The following is a 14,383-nucleotide window of genomic DNA, read 5'->3' as shown; positions in this document are numbered from 1 at the left end:
AAGATTTTCATCCTTTCTCATGCTCCAAATATTTATTTATCTCATCTTTCTGAATAGTTTTTAGGAAAGGCAAGGCCGAGCAAAATGTCATTTGGAACCTTAATTTTTAACATCAGCGTGTTCATACACATTAAGAAACTCTCCAAACCTTCAGCCTTCCTCTCCCCTCTCTATGTGCTTGCGCAAGTTACTCACCTCTCACAGCCAGCCACATGCCCCCACAACTTGGCCATTGTCCCAGGCTAAGCCCTCTCCCCACTTTATCTGTCCCCAACTGCCAAAACAACCTCCTAACTGGTGGTCTTGCATCTACTATGTCCCCCTTCCAGTCTTTCTGTTTCTCAGACCCACCACTCCCTGCCCATTGGTTAAAACTCTTCAATAGATCCCGCTCTCCCTAAGATAAAGACCAAAATCCTTACCCAGGCCATGCGTTGCCCAGTGTCTGGGCTCCATCTATCTGCCTCTTCAGCCTTAACTCCCACCACGCTTTCCCCTTTCAATACTCTAGGGGTTAAGCCGCTCTCCCCAGTGCTTGAGCACATACTGATGAAATGTCTTTTGGCCTGAGAGACCCTTCCTCCCCTTTGTCCCTAGTTTCTTTCTCCCCGTCCTTTAAACAAAGCTTTCCCTGAACCCAGGCTTAAGTTTCATTCCTTTGATAAACTGTCTCATGGAATTTTTCCTTTGGAGCACTTAGCATACAATATTATATTATTATTTTATATGTATTATATAAAAATCTGAGTTTATATATAGCATGTAATATTAATACTATAGTTTTATTATTACCAAATAATCACATACTTAATGTGATTATTTGTTTATAATCGGTCTCTTCTTGTAGACTGTGAGTTCCGTGAGGGTGAGAGCCATTTCTGCTCACCTTTGCATCCTGAGTCCCTAGCCAAGGTCGGCTACACAGATGTGTGATCGATGCAGTGACATAGGTCTGGAAGGGTACCACACCTGGTTTAATGATCTGCTGTTGCTGTTTTAAAATTCTTAATTTTTGAACAAGGGGCTTCACATTTTTACTTTGAACTAGGGCCTGCAAATTATGTAGCCTATCCTGCAGCTAGCATAATACTTGGCACATGGAAGGTACTCAATAAATATATCTTCAATAAATAATTAATGAATAATTATATGCAGAATGATTAATACACAGGTGATTATGCAAACCATCTTACAAAAGATCCAGCCTCATGGATTTCATGTGTAGTGGGAAGAACCTCCAAAACACACATGTCCCTTGCTAATTTACATTTGAGATACATGTTACATGGCTAACATATTTTACTAACAACTAGAGGAAAGCTAAAACTCCCAATGTCCCTGAGAGAGGTTAAAAAGAACAAAACACCTTAAGTGTCACGCAGGGACATAGATCTGATATTGTGATTTTCATTAAGATAAGACTTGCTGAGGAATGGCGGAGAGGGTGGCGTAACCCTGTACTGAAGTTCATCAAAAGGCTGGAAGAGCTAAAGTCAGACCTGGTTTTACGTGGAAGCTATACTACCATCAGGCTTGTTCTAGCATTAAATTCTTTGATTAGGTTAATGTCAAGCATTCATTTTATTAATTTCTTAAGTTTGTGTAGAAATTATATTCATAGACTGAGATAGACCTAGGTTTGGTTTTCAGGTGTTTTTATACTAACTGTGTGACCCAGGCAGGTTATTTAATCACTCTGGGACTCAGTTTCCTCATCAGTAAACTAGGGAAAATAGAACCTAATTTATAGTGCTGTGGGGATTAGAGAGAATGCATGTAAAACACCAATCATTCTGGCATTTCGTTGCCACTCAAATCATTGAAACAGTTATCTCAAGAAGAGGCAGAGGTCACCAGTATAGTTTAAATGTTCACTGCCATTTACTTAACATTTACTCAAGTAAGAAAAAGTATATTTTCCTTATTTTCTTTACTATTTACTCATTGTTTTGAGTACCAGGATTTGTAATTTAATAGTTTTAACCTTGATATTTGATTTACGCTGTCCTTATACAAATAATGTTACTATTAACTAAAATAGTTTGAAAGTGAGTTAATTCTTCCCCTCCTGTCCAGGTAATCAGATGGACTTTGAAGTTTCCTTGATAGCACTGGAAATAGTGTGTCCATTTAACCTAGACTTTATTTCCACTTACTTTATTCCAATACTCATATTCCCAATGAGTATTGGGTTACAATCACCTTACAAACCAGCAGAGATGAGTGAGGAAAAATTGAATTATTGACCTAGGATAGGGGAAGTGGTAAGAAAACTATAAAACAGGGCCAGAAGTTGAGCAAATGCTGAGTGGAGGTACAGAAGCTAATTTCTAAAGTCATGCTGATAGAGATGAAGGTTTTCTCTGGTATTCAATTTGTTAAAAGGAAAAATATATATGAGACAATTGAATTCCTTTTCATTGTCCTCACCCTGGTGATCTTATCCCTAGGTTCACAATGCAAAAATCAGTACCATATTGAAACCTATACGACCTACAAACCCTGAAGCTTGAATCAATCTGATTATGGGAGAATTTATAGATATCCAAGCTTTCTTGATGACCATTCATCATTTGTCCATCCATCCAACCATCCATTTTTATGCAACAATAATTTTCAAGGTTCTACTACTGTGTTTCCCCCGAAAATAAGACTGGGTCTTATATTAAGGTTTGCTCCAAAAGACGCATTTGGGCTTATGTTCAGGGGATGTCATTCTGAAAAATCACGCTAGGGCTTCTTTTCTGGTCTTACTTTCGGGGCAACACAGTATATACCACAAAGTTTGATGGATGTTAAAGGTTTAAATGAAATGTCATGGAATTGGCTCAAGAAACTCACACTCTAAGCTAGTATCCCAACAGACCGGAATTTTAATGTGTAGCTCTACTGCTCTTGGTGTAAGGGGGAAAGAACATTGGAACCATAAGGAAGGAACCTTTAATTAAGCTTGAGTAATGAGTAAAGAAGCCAGTATAACACTTTGTTTACCACTCCCATATGCAATATACTATATGTGACATAAGAATAATGCGTACATGTGTCTTCTATTCCCTGCTGGGTCATATTCTTCGTAGAAACCAAGAGGACACATGTTAGTCCTCCATCTCCCCACTACATGTACTGCGCAGTGCCCAGCAATGCATTATTAAAGTTCCAAATGACATTAATTCAATTACAGAATGCTTTTTGAGAAAAATCATTGATACTTCAAGTACAAGTGGAAAAAGACTGAGTAATGGACAGAAAGGAGTGTCCTTCAAAGGTATCAAAGAATTGGGGCAAAACTGTGAAGTTACCCATCTTGCCAATGAGCTGCTGAAATCAGTCTTTATGGACCCGGGTGCTGACTGTCAGATGCTCAAAAACAATGACCTAACAAAAGAGTAGAATGGTCAAAATTGTGACTGAGGATTCTTTTTTTTAAATGTGAGTTTATATTCAGCTACTTTTGATATTTTAAAACTAAGCCCCAAAGACTTGTTGTAAAACCATGTTCAAAAATTGCCACATGTGCACATGTCCAATACCCTGCATCAGTTGACCTATTAAAACACAAAGATTCTCCACTAGCTCACATGGTCATGCAATTTTACTTTCAAATTTATGAATCAAGGCCTTGGTGTGAATAGACAGTGAGGGAATTTTTATGAATAGCCTCCCTATTATCATGGTTCATGACTTTTTACAATGCAATTTTTGTGGCACGTATCATAACATAATTGAGATTCTAGAAATGGAAATGAGAGGTAATTGAAATGACAGAGTTACTCTTGAAAATGCAAATGTCATTTTATTTGCAAATTAAATTAAAAATATAATGAAGTGGGTGTAGAAGTTGATTGAAAAATTAATTGGGAGAAACGAAATTTGGAATATTTCTATAAGGGACATCTGTAAGAAATTCTTCTACTCTGACATACCTTTACAGAAAGTCAAGCTCTTTCTATTAGCTAAAACTTGAATGGAAGCCAGACTAAAGACAGATCTCTAGAACATGTCAGAATAGCCGGATTTACACTCTGAGGCCAAATGGCAAACTTGCTGACTTATCTGACTTTGAATGACAAGCCAACAGGGAATTTTTTCAATGCGAATTCCAAATCAATATTTAGCCTAGAGTTTGTTTGTTTGTTTAATATTTGACTTTTCTTTTTTTTTAATTAAAGTTTATTTGAGTGACAATGACTTATAAAGTTACATAGGTTTCAGGTGTAATGCATCAATTCTAAACAGAATTGTAATTACAATCCTGTAATGCGTCATCTATATATCACATTGTGTGTTCACCCCCCAGAGTTACTTCTCTTTCCATCACATATATTTGATCCTGTTTACCCTTATCTACCACCCCCTTCCTTTGACTTCTTTTCTTTATCTCTCTGTCATTCTCTCCTCTCTCTCTCTCTCACTCTGTCTTTGCTGATTTAAAAAACAAAATAAGTTGGAGACATCAAGACATTTTGCCGTAAATACTTTAGCATGTGGCTCTTAAGAATGAAGGCATGCTCCTTCATACTCACAATATCATCATCACGATGAAAAATCAAGGCGTAAGGGTCTACATGCGACTTGCTTGTCATAGCTCTTAAACCTCCTTTATTCTAGAGCAGCCCACTACCACCACCACTTGTTTTATTTTTTTAAGTTTTTCAGGATACTGACATTTTGCTAAGGCCATGCCAATTGACTTGTAGAGTGTTCCCCGTTCTGGATTATGTAGTCATGATCAGATTCAGGTCAAATTGGGCCATGGTTTTTAAAAGTAGACACAACAGTGTTTACAGTTCACTGTATCTTTGAATGACAGACAATTCTTGAAAAAAAAAATATATATGTGTGTGTGTGTGTATATATATATATATATATACACATATAAACCTTTTTAAATATTTAAAGCATCAAAGAGAAGAGATAAAGAATTATTGATTTGTTTTAGCACCAGATTCTTTAGATTAGGTTAGGATAGTAAACTTATGAGATGTGTGTGAATCTTGAAATTTCAGAGCATGTTTTTAAATGATTCCTCCAGATTTACTAAAAAACTCCCTTTTCTTCCTTTACGGAGCGATTTTTGAACTTAAGAAATCAGAAAATGTTTGTTCATTATCCAAACCCTTTTAAAAGAGAAGAAGGAGTGGGCGACACTGTAAAGGAAGAATCTTCATTGCTGGGATAAGAGACAAAATTTATAACTTTCCCACTGATTCCTCAGCCAATTTTACCCCTCCCCAGTCCCCACTTCTCCAGAGATTAAAACATGCTTGAATTGGAGTAGCCATTTCCTTCCTTCTGTTCAGTGCCAGTTCTCAGAGGAAAGTATCCATTTTGCTCTTTGAGTCTTGTAGCCCAGAGATGCTACAAGAAAGGACTTGCTGCTTCCTTGAGTACACGGATTTTATTTGGGGGGCTGCAGGACAGGAAAGAGAGTTGCAGGGTGTGTGTGCATCAAGCGTGGGTGTGAGAATGATTTTCTGCAGGGCCAGTTAGTTGGCCTGGAGCCCAGAATGAACCATTCATTCCCCTTCAATTGCACCATGAAACAGAGATGGCCAGGGGAAGTCACTAAATGGCCCTGCCACTTGCTACTAGTTTTCATTGTGTCCCCTGGATGTGGGATGTCCTAGAAACTGATGCAGTTTTCAGTCTCCTTCCACAGGAGGAGTAAAAGATACACCTCTCCGTGGGTCAATATGCTGTCAGGGAAATAAACCAAAATATGAATTATTTTCCCATAAAAAGCCAGGGTTGCATCTATCCTCATATTACTATGGTCCTGTATTACCAGATTCAAAGATACTCTCAGTTTTCAATCATAAGCCCTATTTTTAAGTCCAGAGTGGCTGGTAAAGATGAAAGTGCTCTTGATATAGACATGGAATCTATTCAGACACCTGATGCTCATAATGTAGGCCCAACTTGATCCATTTTGATCTGAGAATGTTTATTTTTTAACATTCAGCATCAGGTTGCAAGAAAAAGAAACATTAAATAAACCTGGCTGAGCTCCTTGCAACCTGAAATCTCTGTCTGGAACTATTTCTAATTAAGGACACATGAGTTGAAAGTACAGTTTTTTTGTTTGTTTGTTTGTTTTGTTTTGTTTTGTTTTGTTTTGTTTTGTTTGAAACAAGGAGAAAATTTGGTCAGGCCACATGGTAGATTTGGCTGAGCCAATTGTCCTGGTTGCCTGGGACTAAGGAATTTCTCAGGACGAGGGATTTTTCAGGGCTAAACCCAGGGCAGTCCTGGGCAAATCAAGAAAACTGGTCACTTAGCAAGCCTAAAATATGCACAGCACCTAAAACGTAGACTGCTCTGCCACGATCAAATGATGTGATGTTCAGACCAAAGAACTTAGAGAACCAAAATACTCCCTATTTAGTGAGTGAAAGCTTCACTAAACAATATCTTAACATTCTAAAAGATGAATGCACCTTCAGAAGAGTCTGTAAACTTCTGATCAAAAATATTTAAGTTGAGATTTTGGGGGAAATGTTCATCAGAAATCTGAAATATTGACATAGGTTTTTAATTTTCTAGAATAGCCAAATAAAAGAAATATCAAGTTGCATGCAACTAAAAGATTTTTCTGTTACTGGTGCATCTCAATTTTATGAACATTTGAGTGGTGATTTGCTCTAATTTAGGATGGGTGCCACACATAGGTTTGAAATCATCCTAAATTGGTTCAGGTCTGTATTATCATAATACACATATATATGCCAACAAATCTCTGGTAAGCGTATTAACTTATCATAAAGTTTGAATTTATTTTTATTCTAATAATGACTTGTTTTAATTATAGAGATAAGGTGAACAAAGAAATGTGTGAGTAATTCCAAAAATTCAAATGCTTTTGAGATTCTGTATGGTTTTAAATATTCTTTTCAGTTGTAACACTTATAAAAAAACTTTTGGTACTCATCAAAACTAGACATCCAGTTATTTTAAAACAGTCTTAGATGCTCTAAAATCCTGCTAAATGTTTTTCCAAAACTAAAAATTTGAATTGGCTCTGTCATGACAAATTCAGAAAAGAACATTCTTTCATTTTTCAAATACAGATGCTCCTCGACTTATGAATGGGGTTATGTTCTGATAAACCTATCATAAATTGAAAATATCCTACGTCAAGAGTGCATTTAACACATCTAACCTACTGAACATTATAGCTTAGCCTAGCCTGTGTTAAATGGGCCTAGAACATGTATGTTAGCTTACAGTTTGGCAATTATCTTGAGCTTCATCTTCTTCTCATCAGAAGCAGGTCACGCAGACAGATATTTTGTAGACATGATGGTATGCTAAAATATAAAACCCAATGTACTGAAACGCTGACAGCACAATACACTATTCAGTATCTGGTGTTCGCCCTTGTTATCACGTGACTCACCGCGAGCTGCAGCTCGCCCCCTGCTCTCCATCACAGGAGAGCACCCCACCTCATCGCGCCACCCCGGAGAAGATCAAACTTCAAAACTTGAAGTACAGTTTTTACTGAATGCATATCACCTCCACATCCTTGGGAAGTCAAAAAATTGTCGTCAAATCGTTTTTAAGTGATGGAGCATCTGTAGATCTTAGGACATTTACAGCTGGAAAAATCTAAAGCATGATAGCGCATTGGTGAGCTGTTATTGCAAATTGGAAATTTAGTATTTCATGTTGGCACACTTCTCCATAGAATTAAATTAGCTTATAACAATTACATTTCTTCTTTGAACTGAAACATCTGTGCTAAGTACTTTACATAGATTGTCTGATTTAATCCTTATAACAACGTGAAATATTATTAATCCCATTTTAAAAGATGAGGAAACTGGGGCATGGAAGGGTTAAGAATCTATGGAAACACAAATAGTGAGAGACAATCTAACTCAAAACCCTCATTCTTAATTACCACCCAATTAGCACTTGCCTTCAACAAACTTTTAAGTAATGGCAGAGAGAAGGGAGCCCAGGTGGGAGAGAAGCAGGAAGAAAACCAGAAGGACATAGTGTTGGAGAAATGAAGGTAATACATGGAGTATTTTAAGAAAGAGAGAGTGGTCAACTTTACCAAGTGTAAACACAGAGACCCGGAAAGATAAGGACTAAAAAAGGACATGTATATCTTGGTGATGAGGGCAATTTTGGTGCTTTAGTGAGAGCGGTTAAGGAATAGTGGGGACAAAAGCCACATAGCTGCATGAGTTAAAGAAGCAGAGTTAGGAATCTAGCCCATCCATTCCTTTGAAAATTTTAAATTCTCAGAGAAGAGGAGAGAGACTTGATGGTGGCTGGAAAGAAATGACCTCAAAGCCAGTTGACTTGTTTAGGAACCTGTGGAGAGAGAGAGAGGTTGGAGAGATAGGGAAGTTGAGGCAATGACTGTAGGAATGAGACGTCAGAGAGTTCCAAGTGGCATGGGGATCATGCCTTAGGTCAGGGGCCTAGAGGACATGAATTTGAGAAAGAAACCAGCCATCTTTTGAGACAGGGAGACAGATCGTGGGAACCTGTGTGGGTGTGGACAGAGGGAAGCTTGTAGGCACCCAGTTAGTGGCTGAGGGAGGGCTTACCTGGGACCTAAATGTCCTCGGTGTAGGGACAGCAAGGTCATCTGCTGAGAGAGAGAAAGAGAGCACTAAAAGGGGATCAGCAGGAGAATGGGGACTGTGTGAGAGATCTTGGAAGGATCTGGAGAGGGCAAGAACTCTGAACAGGTAAAAGCATCGATGGGAACTATTGAGGACCCAGCTAGGACTAGAGACCAATTGTTTGCAGTGTTCCCTGCTCTGCCAGGTGTTGTGGGTTTTCATCTCTAATGTTTACTCTCTTTATCATGGGAGTAGAGGAGGCAGACACACTCCAGATTCAGTTTTGTGCAGAAGCAGTGAAAGGATGAAGTAAACAAGAAGGAAGACGACTATGGCAAAAATCAAGATTCTCAGCTATGCTAATCAGCCAGAAATAAAATGAGCTCCTTGCACCAGTGATTGGAGAAGTCCTTTCACCCTGTTCCATATTTTTTAATGCCTCCATTCAAGACCTAGTCAGCCAGAAGTTATATCATAGGCCCAGGATGTTTCCTAGAGAGTTTTAAGTATTTCACACTTTGGAAACTTGACCTACAAAAACTGCTCCTGGTGTGTACGGAAATGAACTTTTAAATCAGATCCTAATAGCAAAACATCAGAAGAAAATCACACTAGCTTCTACACATCCGGAGGAGAACATGCGAAGGTGTAATTCTGATTTCAAAATAATATTTGTAGTGTGGTCCTCAGAAGGAATTTCTCCCGACTCTCACAGTCAAGAATGTGTCCAGTTTTGACAATCACTCAATGTGACAAAGTCCTCCCTCCCTTCACATCAGTGACAAAAGTGTCCCATTTTCTTACCTGAAATAAAAGACTCTTTGTACTGGAAGAGAGGTTTGAGATGAGGGAAGTCACCACTTTTCATTCCCACAGAAGGAGAGGGGAAATAATTCATCGTAATTGTATTCCAGATTTTGGAGATTCTAGAAGGCTTCCAGAGAATACCAAGGGGGTAAAACACTTTGTAGCAAGAATCACAGTAAGAATCCACTCTTGCTCTTATATTCTGCTATTTCTTGTTAGAACTCAGCTCTTTTGGTTGTTGTTTACTTTCTTTAAAATTAGTCTTTTTCTTAAAAACTTAAAAATAAGCATTTTAAAGCATTTTAGAAGCCACCCAGAGACACCATGAAGGAAATATTTGCAGGCACTGATAAACCAGACTACGAGGTTGTAATCTGCAGGTTTAGTATAACTGAAAGCAAAGATTTATAAAGGCACAGAATATCATAGACTAAAATCCTTGCTCCAAAATTTACTACCTGAGTGACTAAATTGGTAAGTTAACTTCTCTATATCTCTATTTTTCTCCTGTAAAATAGGTAGAATAATACTATTTTATAAGGTTTTTATAAAAATTATATGCAAAGTACCTAACAGGGATTATGAAATGCAGGGAGTAGTTGAAAGAACAGCTATTGCTGTTGCTGTTGTTATGAAAAGATTGGCTTAAATTCACTGTGATTATCTAGAAAACAAACAGGGATTACTCCCCAGAGCAAATGCTGTTGCGGGCTCCTAGCTGTCTTCCTCTGAATCAGCAGGGAGAACTTCATCTCTGAGCCCATTTGAGACTGGAGGACATCAAGGCTGCCACATCTCCAAATGCTAAGGTTTAAGTTAAAGATGTTCCCTGTGCCTTTTAACCACCAGGTGGTGGGGGGTTTCCGGAACTTGCCTGCCTTCCTGTCTCAGTCTTTCCAATCTGGAGTACAAGGTACTCCCAGCCCACTCCATGCTGTGTTAATGCACACACCTGGCCTCTTCCAAAGCACCTAGCACCGTTGTGGATTTTCTTCCGTCTTCCTCAATACATCATGAATGCCTCAAGGGCAACACATTGATCTCACTCCTGTTCGCATTCCCCGACCTTAGACAGATAACAAATACCTGTTAGTGACGAATTACTGAGAGCAGGTCCTGCCCAGCCTTGCCATGTGCTGCAAGTCTTTGGAACACTCAGCTTAAGTTCTTGATTAGCGAGTGGGCACTTCAGCTGATTGAATGGCGGCACCTTCACTTCTGTCAGAGAATGAGGTAAACGGTCGCACTCTCTGCTTCTCTGTCATCCGACACGTCCTGATTCCAGCTAGCTCCTTGGGCTTCTCTGTTCATTGCAAAGAAGCTTTGAATAAGAAAGAAATTATAAAAGAATGAGGCTGCCTAGCACATATCCCAGTAAAATTTAGGTATTTAGAATAGAGTTAGTGGTAAAGAAACTCAAATTCCTCAGAATTCTGAAAAGTAAGTAAGACACTAGGTCAGCATACACAGTCTGACTCAGGATAAGTCAGCCCACGTCCCCCCACCCCACCCCCGCAAAACAAAACAAAACAAACAAACAAACAAACACGAAAACACAAATCAGTTTCTCTCCATAAGTGAGTGTGTACACTTAGAAAGAAAAACCTTCAAAAGCATTAGCCTGTCAGGGTCTGCTCTGCAAATGTCAAGGGGACCCTGGTCTTATCCAGAAATAGCTAGCCAGATGACAGAGGAAGAAATTTTAAAAGTTTTAGTCTTTTGTGAAGTTGTATTCTTCCTTGAGGAGAAAAACTGAAAAGGAAAGAAGCCTCTCACACCATCCCTTGCCTGAGGTGTGAAGGAATTGGGGAGAGGCAGGGTTCGGACAACCGGGAACTGTGCTAACTGACAATCCACCGGAGGCACCACACTTTGCCCTTTTGCTGCCAGACATGTGTACCTTTGGGATTTAGCCCTTTTCAGTTCTCTTGTTTGGACCGAATTTCACCCCTACCCAGTCCAGTAAAGGACTGAAGTTGGCACGATGGACGATGGTTGATGACCTCAGGGCATGCGATACAGCAGGACAAGCCCAAATAAATTTGGGATGTCCTGATGTGCCAGTGGCTTCTCATGAGGCCACAACACACGCTGCAGGTCGCTGAGGTGCAGGGGGTCTGCTCACTGTCTCAGAACAACTTGTCTAGCTAGTTGTCTCCTAACCTACCTAATCCCATCACAGTCTCAATTTTGTATTTACTTTCCAGTAATTTTTTAATCACTTTTGGTAGTATAGGTCATTATTATTTCTTAAGGGATACTTCTGGAAGCTTTCTAGAATCTCCAAAATCTGGAATACAATTACAATGAATTCTTGCCCCTCTCTTTTGTCAGTGAGAGGCTAAGCAGATGCTTGCGCACCAGCTTTAACTGCCATTGGCATGTGGCCCATTTGGCTCACACTCACTGAAATTTGCTGCCACTACCCTGCCTTCGTCAAAGCCCATTTAACTCAAATCGATAACAAATTTCTACTTGCCATGAGCCTTCGAAAGTAACCTATGAATACTAAAAACATCAATGTTCCAGCCTGCCAAGGCACTGAGTAATATTCACCCAAAGCAAAGTGACTGTCTTTGTGGCCCATGTATCAGGTAAATGCCAATACTTCTGCTCACCTTGTTCTCTGCATTCATTTATTGATTCATCCTTCAATAAAACACTTGCTGAGCCCTGACTATGTGTGAAAAACAACAAGATACAAAATTAAACAAAATACAACTTCTTATCCTTGCAGACTTTGCAATGTACTGAGAGAAGATAAATAAAAACATTTTACAATCTGGTGAGCAAATTACTATAGGCCACCCAGAAAAAAACAAAAAAAAATTTACTATGGGCCAGATTGGAGTTCTTTTTGTTTGTTTTTTTGTTTTGGGGGTTTTTTTAAGGAGGATAACTTTTTTCTAAGTTTGGAGCCCACAAGCAAAATCAGCTCTAAGAGCAAAATCCTAAACATACAGCAGCTTTCTTCCTGGAATTATAGTAAATTATTTTAGAGAAATTGAGAATTGGGGAGGGTTCACTTTGATGGCATTTACTACTGATTGAACAAACCCCATCAGATGACAGTGAGTATGAACTAAGCAGGTGAGAAGCTGACCAGGAGGAGTCCATAAGCAGGTGCTATTCTATGGTCACGTCACAGACCTTAACGTTTATAGAGTTTCCCTATGATTTGTTGCAACAAAACGAATCTGAGATTGCTTTGTGAAACACCTAAGTAAAACTTTTGATATGACAGGTCACAAGAAATGTATTGTGTACTTTCATCTCTAGCTCAGAGCTGGAAGCTGAGAAACATTGGTGCCATACGATAGTTGTGATGCAGGACAAATGAAAATATTAGAACTGTTATGATGACTTACATTGTAGAGTACAGCTTTAGTAACAGCTTTATTGAGATATAATTCACAAACATACCATGCATTTCACCCATTCGGAGTGTGCAATAGTTTTTAGTATATATACAAATTTGTGCAACTATTACAACAATCGGTTTTAGAGCATTTTCATCGTCCCCAAGAGGAACCCTATACCCATTGGCTGTCACTCCCCATTTTCCCCCAGCTCCCTTAGACGGAGGCAATCACCAAACAGGCTGGTGCCTGTTTTCTGTCTCTATGGATTTGCCTATTCTGGACATGTCTCATAAATAGAATCACATAATAGGTGAGGAGGAGGGCAGGGAAATGGTTCAAAGCAGTAAGAAAGTACTTGGCAGCATGAGTTTATGGTCAGCAGCTAACACATGCCTGGGAAGATCTATAACCTGAATCAAGGATACAAACCTGCAATATTGACACAAAATAATGTTAGATGGAAATAAATTATGTTCGTTCTTTGCCTTCCTAAACAATCCATCACTCATTCTTTCAACAAGCCCTGACATGATTTGTCCGTCTTTCCTAGATTCTGTTCTTTATTGGATGAGAAAATGGCACAACTTGATGTAAAAATGCCTTTGCAAACTAATGCTGTCTTCAGGATTGGTGTTAGGCTACACATGCTCCATCACATTTCTCGAAAAAAGAAAGCTTGTGCCCAGCTGACTCCCTCAAGCAAGCATAATGAGGATGGCCCACAATTTTGGGCTCAACATAAAGAACTCCAGGCAGGTTGATCACAATTTTATGGAACCTATTCCAAAGAAGTTTAATATACTTCTAAAATATTTCAAAAGGAAAAAGATGGGATGTAGAACTGACCACTGACTTTGCTTATTAGTGAAGTTGAACATTATATTATATGTGTAATATTTGTGTTTTCTCTTCTGTGATTTTTATGTTTGTGGCATTTGCCCATTTTCCTATTATGGTGTTTTTTCTTTGTCATGCTACTTAATGGTTTAAATATCAGGAGTAATAACATGATTGTCAAGTGTTTTCAAACATAGCAAATATTTTCAAAGTTTTTGTATGCCCTCTCTTTTTTGTTTATAAAATTATTGATGTAGAGATGTCTTTCACTGTAATGGAGTCAAAGCTGTCTTTTCCTTTGCAATCTCATTCCCTGAAACAAACCTTTCTTTCTTTAAACCTTACTTTACAACTCTACTTAATGGCATCTAATGCTATAGAGAGCTATAGGCGTATAAGGACTGATGAATAGCTATTAGAATGTCTTTGATCACATTTAGAAAGCAATTTCTCTATACTTGTGAGTTTTGACCCCAGATTACTAGAGTATAAACAGTAAGTACAGACTAATATTTCAAAAGCCTTGGTATGGATGCTGCCAAAGTCTATGAATTGGAGGAATGAAGAGGTGATTTGAGGATACTGGCCTCAATGTTTTACTCTGGCAGATGTGATATGCTTCCAGCGAAATGCTGTCCTTTTCTCATTGATGACTGTGACCCTCTTTGGTGATTAGCTGTATCCTCAGAAAGAAATTCCATGACCCTATATCAGGTGATTTCTCAGGAAAAAATAGGAAGTTATGCATCGTCATTAGTCATCCCAAATGAGTTTTAAAGCTTTGAAGCATTTCTC

The sequence above is a fragment of the Rhinolophus ferrumequinum genome, chromosome 3 (assembly GCF_004115265.2).
Source record: "Rhinolophus ferrumequinum isolate MPI-CBG mRhiFer1 chromosome 3, mRhiFer1_v1.p, whole genome shotgun sequence".
Lineage (NCBI taxonomy): Eukaryota > Metazoa > Chordata > Mammalia > Chiroptera > Rhinolophidae > Rhinolophus > Rhinolophus ferrumequinum.
This window is presented reverse-complemented; position numbering follows the sequence as displayed.